Genomic DNA, 18,505 nt, shown 5'->3' on the forward strand with positions numbered 1-18,505 from the left:
GACCCTTCACCCTATGTATCTCTTCATCCAGCTGTTTATTTGTATTCTTTAATTTATTATTTGTAATAAACTGGTGCGTGTATGCATGCTACATCACCTCAGTCATGTCCAACTCTTTGCAACCCTATGGACTGTAGCCCACCAGGCTCCTCCGTCTATGGGATTCTCCAGGCAAGAATCCTGGAGTGGGCTGTCATGCCTTCCTCCAGGGGATCTTTCCCGCCCAGGGATTGAAACCACATCTCTTACATCTCCTGCATAGGCAGCCAGGTTCTTTACCACTAACGTCACCTGGGAAACCCCAGTAAATTGGCAACAGTAAGTAAACTGTTTTCCAGGGTTCTGTGAGCCATTCTAGCAAATTGCCAAACTTGAGGTGGTCACAGGAACCCCTGATATGTAGCCCCCCAGTTATTCAGAAGTAAAGTTACACTTTGGCATCTGAAGTGGGGGCAATCTTGTGTGACTCAGCCCTTAACCTGTGGGTCTGTGCCAACTCCAGGCAGTTAGTTTTCGAACTGGGTTAAATTGTAGGACATCCAGCCAGTGTCTGCCAAGAACTAGAGACTTGTTTGGTGTGGAAAACCCCACACATCTGGTGTCAGAACTATTGCATATAGAGAGGAAATGGTGTTTTTCCTTTTAATGATTTATCACAAAGTGAACACACTCATGTAACCTTAAGCTAAATTAAAAAAAAAAAAAAGAATATTGCTAATATGCCAGATTTGTCATGGCCTTTGTGGCCCCTCTCATTTATTGCTTTTCCTCTCTCTCTAAAAGATAACCACAATCTCTCATTAAACATTGGTTTTATTTTTGAACTTTTAACAAATGGAATCATACAGTATGTATTTGTAATGCTTTACTGAGATGTAATTCATATATCATACAAGTGACTCATTTTAAATGTACAATTCAAGAGTTTTTAGCATATTCAGAGTTGTGCAACTATCATTACCTCAATTTTGAACATTTACATCATCACAAAAAGAAGCCCTATATCTCTCAGCAGTCACTACCTGTTTCTTCCCAACCCTTCACCCCACTGCCCCCAGCACGAGCAACTGTTTATTTTCAGTCTCTGTAGATTTGCCTATTCTGGACATTTCATATAAATGGGATCATACAATATGTAGTCTTTTGCAACTGGCTTCATTTACTTAGCATGTTTCCAAGGTTCACCCATATTATAGCCTGTGCTTGTATTTCATTCCCTTTTTATTGCCAAATAATATTCCATTATGCAATGTTATGGACTGAATCGTATCCCCTACCCTCACTGTAAATTTGCATGTTGAAGCCTTAACACCCAATGTGATTTGGAAATAGGAACTTTAAAGAGATCATTACAATTTTATGACATTGTAAGGGTGGAGCCCTAATCCAATGTGACTACTGTCATTACAGGAAGAAGAGTCAGCAGGGAGGTACACACATGAGAGAAAGGCCATGTGAGGACACAGTGAGAAGGCAGCCATCTGCAAGCAAAGGTGAGAAGTTTCAGGGGATAACCAAACCTATCAGCACCTTGTTATTGGACTTCTAGCCTCCAGAAATGTGACAAACAATTTCCTGCTGTTTAAGCCATCCAGTCTGTGGTATTCTATTATGGCAGCCCCAGTAGACTAATGCATGAACCAAATGGAATTCCTAGAGCTGAAAAATGCGGAATCTAAAATTTAAAATTTACTAGGTTGGACTTCACTGGTGGTCCAGTGGTTGAGTCTGCCTGCCAATATAGGGGACCCAGGTTTGATCCTTGGTCTGGGATAATTCCACATGTTGTGGAGCAAATAAGCCCACGTACTACAACTACTGCAGCCTGCATGCTCTAGAGCCCGTGCTCTGCTAAACCAGAAGCCACTGCAATGAGAAGCCCTCACATTGCAACTAGAGAAAGCCCACGTACAGAAACAAAGACCCAACACAGCCAAAACAAATAGCATTAAAAAAATGTATTGTGCTCGCTTCGGCAGCACATATACTAAAACTGGAATGATACAGAGTAGATTAGCATGGCCCCTGCGCAAGGATGACGGTGCAAATTCGTGAAGCGTTCCATATTTTTTGGTGGACTCATGTTGATGTGTGGCAAAACCAACACAATATTGTAAAGTAATTAACCTCCAATTAAAATAAATAAATTTATATATTTTTAAATGTATTAAAAAATTTACTGGGTAAATTATGCACTGGAGATGAAAGGAGCAATGGGTCTGGAGACAGGGCACTAGAAACCTTTTAAACTGAAGCACAGAGAAGTAAGGCTGAAAAAGAACTAACTAGAGCCTCAGTAATCTGTGAGACGATATAAAGAGTTCTGCCATATGTGTACTGGAGTTCCAACAAGAGAGGGAAGCAGCAAAAGCCATTTGATGTCAGAAATATTTTCAAATTTAGTGACACATTAAATTCCAAGAAGTTCAAGGAAGTCCAAGCAGAATATACATAAGGAAAAGCATACCAATGTGACTATCACACTGTATTGTATAAATGAAGTTTACTAAGACAGTAAAACTTAAATGTTCTCACCAAGAAGGAAAGAAAAAGAAAGACAGATAGGAAGAGAAAGAAAGAGGTGATAGTTGTGATAATTAACTGGATTGAGGACTCCTTTCACAGTGTATATCAAATCATCATGTTGTACACTTTAAATATAATTTTAATTTGTCAGTAATGCTGACAAAACTCATACCAAAGCACAACAAAATCAAGTTGAAAAACAGTGATGAAGAGAATATTTTAAAAGCACCAAAGAATAGGGAATTCCCTGGCGGTCCAGCGGTTAGGACATTGTGCTCTCATTGATAGGGCCCAGGTTCAGTTCCTGGTCAGGGAATTAAGATCTCACAAGCTGTATGCAATGGCCAAAATAAAATAAAATACACAGGATTATAAACAAATAGAAAGCACCGAAGAATAAATGATAAATTAAATACAGAGAAACAAAGATAAACATTACTGCTGACTTCTCAGAAAAAATACCAGTCAGGAGAAATTGAACTATCATCTTGAAACTGATGAAACCAAACAAAAACAAGGGGTAAAAAACTATCAACCCACGATTGGTAATACTACCCTTCAGCATGAAGATGAAATAAACAGACATTTGCAAGTAAAAAAGATCAGATTGGAGTAGGGTGGGTCATTAACACAGCACTAAGACTAGTGTTATCTTAGCCCCTACAGGCTGCTATAACAAGACACCACAGACTGAATAGCTTATACACAACACACACTATTTCTCACAATTCTAGAGGCCGGGAGCTCTAAGATCAAGGTACCAGCATGGCTGCCTTCCTGTGGGGACACACGTCTTATTTCCTGGCTGGCCTCTTCTTCCTGTGTCCTCAAGTGGTAGAAGGGGTTGGGGATCTCTCTGGAGCCTCTTTTATAAAGCTCTGTAAAACTTACTAATCCCATTCATGGGGCCTCCACCATCATGACCCAAACACATTCCAAAGTCTCCACATCTCCTCCGGAGTTAGGTTTCAACATAAGAATTTGGGGGGAACATTTTCAGACAGTAGCAAGTGTCTTTATAAGAAGAGAAAAGACAGACACACACAATGGCAGGTTGCCACCGTGAGGACAAAGGCAGATTGTAGTCCTACAGCTAAAGCCAAGGAACACCGAGGGTTGGTAGGAAGGTAGGAAGAGACAAGGAAAGATTCTCCCCTATAGGTTTCTTTCCTTGGCTTCATATTTGGCAAAAGACACACTGCAACTCCTACACAGATTTCTGGGTCTTCTTCTTTGCATATATCTGCTCCCGTCTCTCTTGTAGTCTGGTTCCAGAAATTTTAGTTGCCTCACTCTCTACAAGCTCTGACTTTTTTCTCCTCAGCTCAGCAAGTCTGTCATGCTTTACTTGGAATCCCTCTTCTTATGCTGATATTTGGTAAATGCCACCAGGCAGAAAGCTAGGAAAATTGTAGTGCTCACTTCACTTTTCCTTTCTTTCAGAAATCACTCTCCCGGCTGCCTATGGTCCAATGACTGAAGACCTGTATATTATTTCATACATATTGTACAGTCATCTAATTTCTTATTGCAGGAGCTTTAGTCTGGTACCAGTTACTCTGTCATGGCTCGACGTATGTATTATTTTTTGACTGGTTCCTTCTGCTTACCATTATGTTTGGAAGAGTTATCCTTGTTGTTGAGTGAAGTAGTTAGTTTTATTTTTGTATGGTATTCCATTGTATGACTATATCACCATCTACTTATATATTCTATTGTTGTTAGACAACTGAGTTGTTCCCATTGGTGGGCTATTATAGATAATGCTGCTATGAACGTTCTTGTACATGTCTTTCAGTATAGAATTCATGTTGGGTATATATCTAGTGATGGAATCGCTGAGTCACAAGCTGTGCTGATCGTCAAGTTTACACAGGTAGCCAATTAGTTTTGCAAAATGGTTGTACCAATTTTTATTCTCATGTGCAGTGTATGAGAGTCTCAGTTGTTCCATACATCATCAGCACCTCATATTGTCAGTTTTTAAGATGCTAGCCATTCTGGTGGGTGTGTTTTAGTTTGTATTTTCTGGTTTCCATGAAACTGATCAACTTTTCATATAATTATTGCTCTTTTGGATATCTACTTGCCCATTCACATCTTTTGCCCATTTTACTATTGGATTTGCTTTTTTCTCTTATTGATTGATCACTTAATCATTTACTCAGAGTCCTTTGTCAGTTATACACATTGCACATATCTTATTCCCCTCTGTGGCTTGCCCTCTTAATGATGTTTTGATGAACAGATGTTCTTAATTTTAATGTAGTCCCATTTATCAATGTTTTCATTTCATCTTACATATGAAATCTTTCCTTTTCCCAAGGTTATGAAAATGTTCTTTTTCTCTTTAGAAGCTTTATTACTTTATCTATCACATTTAGATTTGCAACGCATCTAGAAATAGCTTTTTGATGAGTCTGAAGAAGAGATCAGATGCATTTTTCCTTCATACGGATGTGCAGTTGACCCAATTCCATTTATTACCAAGACTGTCCTGTTCTCACTACTCTGCAGTGTACCTTTGTCATTAATCAGGTTTCCATATTTATAAGCTTCTATTTCTGTCCTCTATTCTGTCCCATTTATCTGTTTATCTACTCTTGTGCCCATACCACAGTCTTAGTTATTGTAGCTTTATATAATAAACCTTAATATCACATAGTGAGTCTTCTACGTCTGTTCTTCAAGAATGGGCTGTTCTGAACCATTTGCATTTTCATATAAAATTTACAACAAGCTTACTAATTCTTATAATAATACTAGCTGGGATGTTGATTAGGGTTACACTGATATCTTTATAATATTTAGTCATCTAATTCATCTAATTAAATATGAGAAAAACTTTTAAATTTTCTTCGGTTTTTCTCAATTACATCTTGCACCTTTCTCTGTAGACCTTTTGCATGTATTTCTTTAGACTTAATACTAAGTATTTGGTGTTTTTTGATGCTACTGTAAATGACATTTAAAAATTTTTCCCTATTGCTGCTGTTATATAGTAATATTGGCAATTTTTATAAATTTATCCTTTTATTCAGCACCCTAAATTTATTTTTAATTTTAGTAATTCATCTGTAGATTCTTTTGATTTTCTGCATGCACAACCATATTGTCTGTGAATGACAGTTTTATTTCTTACTTTCTAATTCTTAAGCCTTTTTTTTTTCTTTTTTTTGCCTCATACTACTTAGGACCTTCTGGAGGATGTCAAATAGAAATGAAGGATGGACATATCCTTCTCTTCTCTTGTTCCCAATATCAGGGGAAATGTTAATATTTACTATGTTTCTAAATAACCCATATCTCAAAGAAGAAATCACAATGGAATTTAAAATGTTGTGCAGTACTTGGATGCAATCTCAAAAATGACAGTGATCTCTGTTCGTTTCCAAGGCAAACCATTCAGTATCATGGCAGTCCAAGTCTATGCTCCGACCAGTAATGCTGAAGAAGCTGAAGTTGAACAGTTCTATGAAGACCTACAAGAACTTCTAGAACTAACACCCAAAAAAGATGTCCTTTTCATTATAGGGGACTGGAATGCAAAAGTAGGAAGTCAAGAAACACCTGGCATAACAGGCAAATTTGGCCTTGGAGTAGAGAATGAAGCAGGGCAAAGGCTAATAGATTCTGCCAACAGAACGCCCTGGTCATAGCAAACATCCTCTTCCAACAACACAAGAGAAGACTCTACACATGGACATCACCAAATGGTTGACACTGAAATCAGATTGATTATATTCTTTGCAGCCAAAGATGGAGAAGCTCTATACAGTCAGCAAAAAGAAGACCAGGAGCTGACTGTGGCTCAGATCATGAACTCCTTATTGCCAAATTCAGACTGAAATTGAAGAAAGTGGAGAAAACCATAGACATTTAGGTATGACCTGAATCAAATCCCTTATCACCATACAGTGGAAGTGAGAAATAGATTTAAGAGACTAGATCTGATAGACAGAGTGCCTGATGAACTATGGATGGAGGTATGTGACATTGTACAGGAGACAGGGATCAAGACTATCCCCAAGAAAAAGAAATGCAAAAAGGCAAAATGGCTGTCTGAGGAGGCCTTACAAATAGCTGTGAAAAGAAGAGAGGTGAAAAGCAAAGGAGAAAAGGAAAGATATAAGCATCTGAATGCAGAGTTCCAAAGAATAGCAAGGAGAGATAAGAAAGCCTTCCTCAGTGATCAATGTAAAGAAATAGAGGAAAACAACAGATTGGGAAAGACTAGAGATCTCTTCAAGAAAATTAGAGATACCAAGGGAACCTTTCATGCAAAGATGGGCTCGATAAAGGACAGAAATGGTATGTACCTAACAGAAGCAGAAGATATTAAGAAGAGGCGGCAAGAATACACGAAAGAACTGTACAAAAGTGATCTTCATGACCCAGATAATCATGATGGTGTGATCACTCACCTAGAGTCAGACATCCTGGAATGTGAAGTCAAATGGGCCTTAGGAAGCATCACTACGAACAAAGCTAGTGGAGGTGATGGAATTCCAGTGGAGCTATTTCAAATCCTGAAAGAAGATGCTGTCAAAGTGCTGCACTCAACATGCAAGCAAATTTGGAAAACTCAGCAGTGGCCACAAGACTGGAAAAGGTCAGTTTTCATTCCAATCCCACAGAAAGGCAATGTCAAAGAATGCTCAAACTACTGCACAATTGCACTCATCTCAACACGCTAGTAAAGTGATGCTTAAAATTCTCCAAGCCAGGCTTCAGCAATACGTGAACCGTGAACTCCCTGATGTTCAAGCTGGTTTTAGAAAAGGCAGAGGAACCAGAGATCAAAATTGCCAACATCTACTGGATCATGGAAAAAGCAAGAGAGTTCCAGAAAAACATCTATTTCTGCTTTATTGACTATGCCAAAGCCTTTGACTGTGTGGATCACAATAAACTGTGGAAAATTCTGAAAGAGATGGGAATACCAGACCACCTGACCTGCCTCTTGAGAAACCTATATGCAGGTCAGGAAGAAACAGTTAAACTAGACATGGAACAACAGACTGGTTCCAAATAGGAAAAGGAGTACGTCAAGGCTGTCTATTGTCACCCTGCTTATTTAACTTATATGCAGAGTACATCATGAGAAACGCTGGGCTGGATGAAGCACAAGCTGGAATCAAGATTGCTGGGAGAAATATCAATAACCTCAGATATGCAGATGACACCACCCTTATGGCAGAAAGTGAAGAACTAAAGAGCCTTTTGAGGAAAGTGAAAGAGGAGAGTGAAAAAGTTGGCTTAAAGCTCAATGTTCAGAAAACTAAGACCATGGCATCCAGTCCCACCACTTCATGGCAAATAGATGAGGAAACAGGGGAAACAGTGGCTGACCTAATTTTTCTGGACTCCAAGATTGCTGCAGATGGTGATTGCAGCCATGAAATTAAAAGACCCTTACTCCTTGGAAGGAAAGTTATGACCAGCCTAAACAGCATATTAAAAAGCAGAGACATTACTTTTCCAACAAAGGTCCGTCTAGTCAAAGGTATGGTTTTTCCTGTGGTCATGTGTGGATGTGAGAGTTGGACTATAAAGAAAGCTGAGCACCAAAGAATTGATGCTTTTGAACTGTGGTGTTGGAGAAGACTCTTGAGAGTCCCTTGGACTGCAAGGAGATCCAACCAGTCCATCCTAAAGTAGATCAGCCCTGGTTGTTCATTTGAAGGACTGATGTTGAAGCTGAAATTCCAATACTTTGGCCACCTGATGCGAAGAGCTGACTCATTTGAAAAGACCGTGATGCTGGGAAAGACTGAGGGCAGGAGGAGAAGAGAACGACAGAAGATGAGATTGTTGGATGGCATCACCGACTCGATGGACATGGGTTTGGTTAAACTCCAGGAATTGGTAATGGACATGGAGGCCTGGCGTGCTGCAGTTCATGTGGTCACAAAGAGTCAGACCTGACTGAAAGCCTGAACTGAACTGATTGGAACAATAATGAAAGTGTGGCACATGTAGCTGGAAGGATGCCGGTAACGCCACACTTAGAAGGAAAATCAGTGAGCTCTAAGTATCCATCTCAAGACATCTGAAAAAGAGGAAATCAAAGCTAAAGACAGAAGAATGAAGGGATTAATAAAGGAACTAATGAAATAGAAATTGGTACTGAATCAGGTATTTGAGTGACAGGGCACAGGCATCTAAATATTTTAAAAATCTTCACTGGTGAATCTGATTTACAAACCAAATTATGGTGATACCTTGGTCTCAAAAGACACAAGCTTTGAAGGAAATGTCATCCTACAAAGAAAGAGCCAGCCTGCTTTCCTTCTGTTTTCCCTTCCTCTCTCCCTCCCCTCTTCTTTTTTTTTTTTTCCCCCTCCAAACAGGATTATTATAAAAGTACTGTGGGTAACAAAGAAGAGACAAAATAGCAGTAAACCTACTGTCTGTTTATCTCTTGTTTGACCTTTGGTGGTAGTATAAAATCATAGACACCAAGAGGATTGTAACATTAGGCCTCTGGGAAACAGAAACCAGAGCTGGAAGTGTCTTCAAGGGAAACATCAAATAATAGCTGTTTCCATTTGTTTCAAGCTTTACAAATGAGGTGAATCAGAGCTCTACGATTTTGCATATAATCCCATGCAGAAGCCACTGGCATGCACATTCCTGAGACTGGCATTGCAATCTTGTTCAAGTTTGCTATTGCTGTCAGCCTGTGCAATTTCCCTGGTTAACCTGCCAAAAGTGCTCTCCTTTATGAAAGCTGTCCAGAAATAAACAGATATTGTGCAAGGAGACAAGGGCAGATTCTGGAACTGGAATTCCTGATGATCTTAAATGATGATGTATGAAAGAAATAGGGAAAAACAGTTTGATTTGCTCCAATTAGATTGACCCAGAAAGGAGAAAGTGTCCGACTTCCTGAGACCCCGTGGACTGCAGCCACAGGATTGTGTCTCTAGGGGGAGCTAAATCTCTGCAGAGCAATGCAGAAAGGGAAAATACTGAAAATTCTTAGAACCAAAAAAGTAATGCCTCATGAAAATCAGTAACGTCAATCAGAAAATTAGAATATGTTATTCAAAAGGGAGCAAGTCTAGGAGTAAGAGGTTTAAGGGAAACAAAGAGAAACAGAAGTGTCTGCTTAGTCCTCTCTCTGCTTATTCTGGTAACGGACCCCAAACCACCCCCTGCCTCTCCAGTGGGATTCTGTCTCGTGCAACCAAAGAGTGCTGATAAATAATAGCGGCTATGTGTCATTTTGGAGAACTGATGGTAATGACACCAGAAGTGCTAGTCAGGGCAAGTCAGGGCAGATCAGGTCTAAGTAGTCAAACTTGTTCACCCTCCTGGGCTCCTTACCTAGACTTATGGCATTAGGATCCACCCAGTCACTGAAACCGGAAACCCGGGCTTCCTTCTTGACTCCAAAACCTCTTACTGAAAATGTTACTAGTTATTCTACTTGGCCATCCTAGAATTTATACTGAAAAATGCTCCTTCAGAACACACTATTGGTTCTAACTTTGCTACTTCCCCACCTTCCCCAGCAACCTGACTGATTTAGTCTTACCTAGAGATGCCAAAGACGACTCAAGAGGATTTTCAGGTCTCTGTGTACAAGCCAATGCATTCAAGTTTGAGTACTGTCCACTTTCAAAAGAAAAAACTTATTAGACTTCTATGATCGATTATTATTTAATTATTATACCAAAGTTGTTTGTCCAAATCCAATATTAGGTATGAGATTCTTACAACTCTTACGTAACTACAAAATCAAAACAAACCTACATATTGAACACAAACCAAATCACAACTAATAAAATTGCCAGTAATAATTCATTACGATGGCTGATGTTATTTTGCTGAAACTAAATCACCTCTAATATCATGGATTTGACACTAACTGGTTTAGAGGAGATTTTTTTTTCATTTGGCAAATTAATACTACCTTGGGCAGAGTAATGACTCAGTTACAAAACATTTCTGTAATTGAACTACATCTATCACTTAATGCATGCATCCTTAGTTCGTGAATTTTAGATAGAAAGAAACACAATCACCTGAATATTTACACCTGCCATGTATTTTGAAACATTTTTAGATTTTACGAGTTTTTTCCAAAGCAGACACTGATGACATATTTAAGATCATTTAAAAATTAAAATGGGAGTAACTATGGTTCAGGCATCCAAAATGGAGCGGGGTGGCCATTGTAGATGTGGTTTCAGACACGCCCCTGTATCACTGAGAACTTGAACCTTCTGAACTGTATATAACTCAGACACCATCAGCCATTTTCAAAACAATATCTACTAGCAGCTCCTAGATGCAACCTTGTAGTTTCAAAGCCCCCCACCTCTACTTAGCAACTACGTAATCATCTTGAACCCCAACTAACCCTTGCTTATCAAGCACCCTTACTTCTTGCCAGATCCAATCCTAATTCTTGACAATTTATGTAACTAACTGTGACCTTGCAGTTTTTGCCTGTATAAACTTCCTCCATTTTGTAGTCCAGAAGAACACATTTCAAGTGCTTTCTTAGATTTGTGCTTCCCAGGCTGCAGTCCTAACAAACCCCAAATAAAAGCTTTTCTTTTCTTTCTTTTTTTGCCTCCACCAGGTCTCCATTCTTTGAACCCTTGTTAACAACATGATTTAGAAGATACGTTTTTCCTCTTACTTCTGCTACTGCTGTTGATGAGTGGAGCAATGATGATGGAAGATTGGGGAGGGCATTTATTGACACATATTGAGTGACATTTTTAATTCTGGGGGACCTGTGCCTGCTGAACAACCAAAGTGTTTCTGTTGAAAATGTGCCCAGTTTAAACCCTTGTTTGTAGTGTTATTTCTAACACAACTTTCAAACTAGAAAAAGCAAGCATGTAAAAAGCATGTAAAATCTATGGGGAAAAAATTCTAAGTCAAAAATTAGTGATAACTCAAAGAAAGACAAACCTCAAAAGCATGAAAGCTTCAAATGTTCTGTGTATAAGGACACTGGTTGGTAAGTAATGGGTTTGGAAAGAACACACGAAGAAATTTGTCTTGAAAATGTACTTTTTATAGCAAGCAATCTTTAAAAAATCAGTTTTGAGATATAACTTATGTACAATAAAATTCAAAAAGTAAAAAAAATACAGGAACACCTCTGGTGGTCTCGTGGTAAAGAATCTGCCTGCTAATGTAGGGGACACGGGTTCAATCCATGGAATTCTCTAGGCCAGAATACTGGAGTGGGTAGCCTTTCTCTTTTCCAGGGGATCTTCCCAACCCAGGTATCAAACACAGGTCTCTGGCATTGAAGGCGGATTCTTTATCAGCTGAGCCACAAGGGAAGCCCAAGAATACTGGAGTGAGTAGCCTTTCTCTTTTCCAGCAGATCTTCCTGACCCAGAAATCAAACCAGGGTCTCCTGCATTGCAGGCGGATTCTTTATCAACTGAAGTACGAGGGATGCCCATATCTTCTTACCTTCTCATGTACTTATTAGCTGTTTGTAAATTCACTTTGGTGAAGTGTCTGTTCAAATCCTTCGTTCATTTTTAAACTGGATTGTCTTTCCATTAAGTTGTAAGAACTTAATGAATATGTATGTAAGTCCTTTAATAGATATGTGACAAATACTTTCTCCCAGTTTATGGCTTGACTTTTTATTTTCAGATTTTTTTTTTGAGGAGGGGGGAAGAGCAGAAGTTTTCCATTTTGGTGAGGTCCAACTTGGACTTCATTTTTTTCTTTTATTGTTCATGCTTTTTGTGTCCTAAGAAACCTTTGTCTAACTGAAAGCCACAAGATATTTTTCTGTATTTCCTACTTTTTATAGCATTAGCATCATGTGAAATGCTGGGCTGGATGGAACAAACTGGAATCAAGATTGCCGGGAGAAATAGCAATAACTTCAGATATGCAGATGACACCACCCTTATGGCAGGAAGCGAAGAACTAAATAGCTTCTTGATGAAAGTGGAAGAGGAGAGTGAAAAAGTTGGCTTAAAACTCAACATTCAGAAAACTAAGATCATGGCATCCGGTCCTATCACTTCATGGCAAATAGATGGGGAAACAATGGAAACAGTGACAGACTGTTTTTTGGCTCCAAAATCACTGCAGATGGTGACTGCAGCCATGAAATTAAAAGACGTTTACTCCTTGGAAGAAAAGCTGTGACCAACCTAGATAGCATATTCAAAAGCAGAGACATTACTTTTCCAACAAAGGTCCATCTAGTCAAAGCTATGGTTTTTTCCAGTGGTCATGTATGGATATGAGAGTTGGACTATAAAGAAAGCTGAGCACTGAAGAATTGATGTTTTTGAACTGTGGTGTTGGAGAAGACTCTTGAGAGTCCCTTGGATTGCAAGGAGATCCAACCAGTCCATCCTAAAGGAAATCAGTCCTGAATATTCATTGGAAGGACTGATGCTGAAGCTCCAACACTCTGGCCACCTGATGCAAAGAACAAACTTACTGGAAAAGACCCTGATGCTGGGAAAGATTGAAGGCAGGAAGAGAAGGGGACAACAGAGGATGAGATGGTAGGATGGCATCACCGACTCGATGGACATGAATTTCAGTAGGCTCCAGGAGTTGGTGATGGACAGGGAAGCCTGGCGTGCTGCAGTCCCTGGGGTCACAAAGAGTTGGACACAACTGAGCGACTGAACTGAAGTGAACTGAACTGATAGTATTAGCTCATATGATCCATTGTTTATGGTATAAGGTAATGGTTGAGATTCATTTTTTTGGCATATGACATCCAATTGTTCCAGCAACATTTGTTGGAAAACCATAATTGGATTGTGGTCCATGGTGGATGATGATGTTGGAAATACCACATTGAATTACTTTGCTGAAAATGTTTGCCATAAACAGGCAAGACAATAAGTGCATAAAAGGATGCTCAAGATAACAAGTTGGTTTTTTTTTTTAGAAGTTGTTAGGAAATGCAAATCAAAACTACAATCAAACAATTCACACTGACTCCAATGGCTACAATAAAAAGAAAAAACAAATGTTGGTGAGGATGTGGAGAAATGGGAATCTTCATAATTTGCTGCTCAGAGTATAAAATGTTGCAGTAACTCTGGAAAACAATTGGGCAGTTCTTCAAAATATTAAATACATAGTTATTGTGTGTGTGTGTCTGCACAGTTGTGTCTGACTCTTTGAGACTCTAAGGACTGTAGCCTGCCAGGCTCCTCTGTCCAGTCCATGGGATTTTCCAGGCAAGAATACCGGAGTGGGTTGCCATTTCCACCTCCAGGGGATCTTCCCAACCCAGGGATTGAACCCAAGTCTCTTGTGTCTCCTGCATTGGCAGGAAGATTCTTTACCACTGAGCCCATTAATCACAGTAGCCCTGAAGTGGAAACTACCTTACACATCTATCAACTGATGAATAAAAAATGTGATATATACACATATATTTGTGTATATGTATATACTTGTATACTAACACATGTACTGGAATATTATTTGGCTATAAAAAGTAATGATGTATTGACACATGCTATAACATGGATGAATCTTGGAAACATTATGCTAAGTCAAAGAGGCTAGTCATATAGACCACATATTATTTCACTTATATGAACTGTCCAGAATTGGCAAAGCTATAGAAATGGGAAGATTAATGATTGCCTACTCTTGCCTGGAAAATCCCATGGACGGAGGAGCCTGGTGGGCTACAGTCCATGAGGTCGCTGAGTCGGACACGACTGAGCAACTTCACTTTCACTTTTCACTTTCATGCATTGGAGAAGGAAATGGCAACCCACTCCAGTGTTCTTGCCTGGAGAATCCCAGGGACGGGGGAGCCTGGTGGGCTGCCGTCTATGGGGTCGCACGGAGTCAGACACGACTGAAGCGACTTAGCAGCAGCAGCAGCAGCAGGGTGGTTTAAGGAGAAATGGGGAGTAACTGCTAATGGGTACAGGGCTTCCTTTGGAGGGAGGGAGGGAGAGAAATTTTCTAAGATTAGGGTGTAGTGATGGTGTTACAATTTAATACAAACCATTCCATTTTAATTGGGTGAATTATATAGTATTGAATTATACCATTAAAAGACTCTTACTCCTTGGAAGGAAAGTTATGACCAACCTAGATAGCATATTCAAAAGCAGAGACATTACTTTGCCAACAAAGGTCCGTCTAGTCAAGGCTATGGTTTTTCCAGTAGTCATGTATGGATGTGAGAGTTGGACTGTGAAGAAAGCTGAGTGCCGAAGAATTGATGCTTTTGAAGTGTGGTGTTGGAGAAGACTCCTGAGAGTCCCTTGGACTGCAAGGAGATCCAACCAGTCCATTCTGAAGATCAGTCCTGGGTGTTCACTGGAAGGACTGATGCTTAGGCTGAAACTCCAGTACTTTGGCCACCTCATGCGAAGAGCTGACTCATTGGAAAAGACCCTGATGCTGGGAGGGATGGGGGCAGAAGGGGACGACAGAGGATGAGATGGCTGGATGGCATCACTGATTCAATGGACACGAGTTTGAGTAAACTCCAGGAGTTGGTGATGGACAGGGAAGCCTGGTGTGCTGCGATTCATGGGGTCACAAAGAGTCTGACACGACTGAGCGACTGAACTGAACTGAACTGAACCGAACTGGTTATTTAAAAACTCCGTTCAAAATTATGAATTAACAATTTTTGCTCTCTAAGGCTATATTTTCATTTCTACCAGTGCCATAAAAAAATTACTTCCAGTGTTTGAAAGAGCAGCTGTCTCCTCTCTTACATGGTTAGAATAAAACTTTTTCTAGTCACAAAACATACAAAAGCAAGTTAAGATTAAAAAAAGGTTTAGTTTTACTGATGTCAATTACATAAGCCAAAGCAGCTTAAGTAAACAGAAAGTATACTGGAGAATTGCAGATCCCTGGGAATACAGTCAGACCTCAGTTTCGCTCTCTGGTTTTCCTCCTGCTACATGGGTACCACCTGACCAGTGAGAACATGGCTTGCTGCATCCCCAAACCCTTCACGTTATAGGACTTCAGCCTTGTGACCTTCCAAATTCTCCTTGTGTATCATCCTGTATTTTCATATTAGAAACAAAATTTCTTCATAGCTTTAATTCCTCTTTCCAAAGAAGTGTATGTATCAATAATCAAGAAATAATTGAGAAGAGAGGAAACTGCCATCACCTGTGTCTTTATAATTCATGTCAGCATATGTCTGCATACGCTTATACTGTTTGCAGCTCTGTCTAGCTCCTGAATCTGAGATGTATAGTTGGGGTGCTTGTGAACACTTTGGCCAGCCTCAGAGCTTGGCTGAAAAAGGACCACAAGATACAAGAATGATCCTGGGTAGGTATGGGCGTCATCTATTACTTCCTGTTTTCAGAGGGAGGGACAGAATCCCAGAGGAGTGTCATCAAATGGCAAGATGAAGCCAGGATCCTGTGTCACAGATGTTTGCTTTAGTCCTTCAGAAAAATATGTTCAGTTCAAATACCAATTTATTCAATTTTCATTCTTTCGTGAGTACACACACAAGCTACAGAAAAAAGGCTCTCCTCATCAGTCTATGGTTATATAACCCCTGTATCTGACATAATGACACTCTACTACATCTTAATAATTTTTTCCTTTTTTCTTTTGGCTGTGTCATGTGACAAACAAGATCTTAGTTTTTCTGACCAGGGATGGAGTCCATGCCCCTACATTGGGAGCATGGAGTCTTAACCACTGGACCTACAGTGACGTCCCAGTAATTTTTTTTTCTCTTTTAATTAAAAAAAATTTCATTTTGGGCTGCGCTGGATCTTCATTTTGGCTTGGGGGCTCCTCATCATGGCGTGTGGGCCTCTCTAGTTGCAGCACATGGGCTTAGTTGCCCCTTGGCACCAGGGATGGAACTTGTGCTCCCTGCACTGGAAGGCAGTTACTTAGTCACTGGACCACCAGGGAAGTCCCAACTTTTTCTTTTTTAAATTGAGCTATATTTGACTTACAACATTGTTTAAGTTTAAGGTGTGCAACACATTTATTTGATATTTATATTGTAATATGATTGCCACTGCAGCAATAGCTAACATTTCAACTTCATCATAGTTATCAACTCTTTCACTGCTGTGAACAACCAAGGTCTAGTCTCTTTGCAAGTCTAATGTTTATAACACAACCTGTTGTCTGTAATCACTGTTCTGTGCACTAGATCTCCAGATCTTATTTATACACTAGTTGCAAATATGTACCCTTAAACATCTCTCCCATCCTCCCACCCCTGGCCTCTGGTAATGACCACTTCACTCTCTTATTCTTTTGGGGTTTTTTGGTTCCACATATAATAGATATTATACAGTATTTGTCTTACTCTGACATATCTCACTTAGCAAATTTTTCCCAAGATCCATCCACATTGTTCCAAAAGGCAGAACTTCTTTTTCTCAAGGCTGAATAGTATTCCATTGCATATATGTACCACATCTTAACTTATCCTTTGATACACACTTAGGTTGTTTCTGTTATTGAGAATAATGCTGCAATAAATGTGGGGTTTATATGTCTCTTCGTGGAGAAGGAAATGGCAACCCACTTCGCTATTCTTGCCTGGAGAATCCCATGGACAGAGGAGCCTGGTGGACTACAGTCCCTGGGGTTGCACAGAGTCAGACATGTCTTTTCAATAACCAGTTTTCGTTTCTTTGGACATATAGCCAGAAGTGGGATTACTGGATTATATGTTAGTTTCATTTCTAATTTTTTGAGGACTCTGCATACTGACTTACAATCTCATCAACAGTGCAGCAGGGGTCTCTTTTTTTCCAAACCCTCATCAACACTTGTTTTCTCTTCTCGATAGTAGTCATTCTTACAGATGAGGTATCTCTTGAGGAGTGACGCTGAGCACGTTTTTATGTGCCTGTTAGTCGGTTAGATGTCTTCTTTGGAAAAAATGTCTATTTCATTCCTCGGTACACTTTTTTTTTTTTTTTTTTTTGCTATTGAGTTGTACAAGTTCTTTATAAATTTTGGATATTAACTTTGTATCCAACATGATTAGAAAAAAAATTTCTTTCATTCTATAGTTACCTTTTTATTTTGTTGTTTCTTTAGTTGTGTGGAAGCTTTTAAATTGGATGGAGTTCTACTTGTTTTTTGTTGTTTGTGCTTTTGGTCCAAAATAATCATTGTGAAGGGTAGTATCAAGGAGCTTCTTTCCTCCTGTTGAGGTAAGTTATATGGTTTCAGGTCTCAGGTTTAAAACTTTCAAGTTAATTTGAGTAGTGTAAGATAGGGATGCAATTTCATTTTTTCTGCATGTGATTACCCAGTTTTTCCAACACCATTTGCTGAAGAAACTATCCTTTCCCCACTTATCAAATAATAGCTGATCATATATGCAGGAGTTTAATTCTGGGCTATTTCCTTCTTGGGTCTGTGTGTCCATTTTTATGCCAGTACCATACTGGTTCAATTACTATAGCTTTATTGTATAGTCCCAAAGCAGGATGTGTGATGGCTTTCTTTCTCAGGGTTGCTTTAGCTATTTGGGGCCTTTTGTGGTGCCCTGCATTTTTAGGATTTGTTTCTATTTGAAAAATGCTGTAGGAATTTTGATAGGGTTTACACTGAATCTATAGATGACATTGTGGAGCATGTGCATTTTAACAATAATACTCTCTTCCAGTCCGTGAACACAGGATGTCCCTCCACTTGTTTGTGTCTTCTTGGATTTCTTTCAGCAAAGTCTTGTAGTTTTCATTTTACAGATCTTTCACTTTCTTGCTCCCATGTGTTTTATTGCTTTGATCCTATTGTGAATAGGAGACATTTCTTTTTTCAGATGTTTTACTGTTGGTATATAGAAAAGCAACTCATTTTGGTGTAGCAATTTTAAACCCTTGAACTTTACTGATTCAACAGTTTTTTAGTTGAGCCCTTTCTTTTTTTTTTTTTGCCACACCCCACAGCATACAGCATCTTAGTTCCCTGACCAGGGATCAAACCCACACCCCCCTTGCAATGGAAGCATGGCATCTTAACCACTGGA

General features: G+C 39.4%; 1 non-coding gene across 1 annotated transcript; it reads left to right on the top strand.

Annotated features, from left to right (window-relative positions):
- Positions 1 to 1,963: 1,963 nt before the first annotated feature.
- Positions 1,964 to 2,071, top strand: LOC138093392 (U6 spliceosomal RNA). Its single transcript, XR_011146086.1, has one exon. It is a non-coding gene; the product is annotated as a U6 spliceosomal RNA (small nuclear RNA).
- The last annotated feature ends 16,434 nt before the right edge of the window (positions 2,072 to 18,505 follow it).

This window comes from Capricornis sumatraensis, chromosome 1 (genome assembly GCF_032405125.1).
Source record: "Capricornis sumatraensis isolate serow.1 chromosome 1, serow.2, whole genome shotgun sequence".
NCBI classification, from domain to species: domain Eukaryota; kingdom Metazoa; phylum Chordata; class Mammalia; order Artiodactyla; family Bovidae; genus Capricornis; species Capricornis sumatraensis.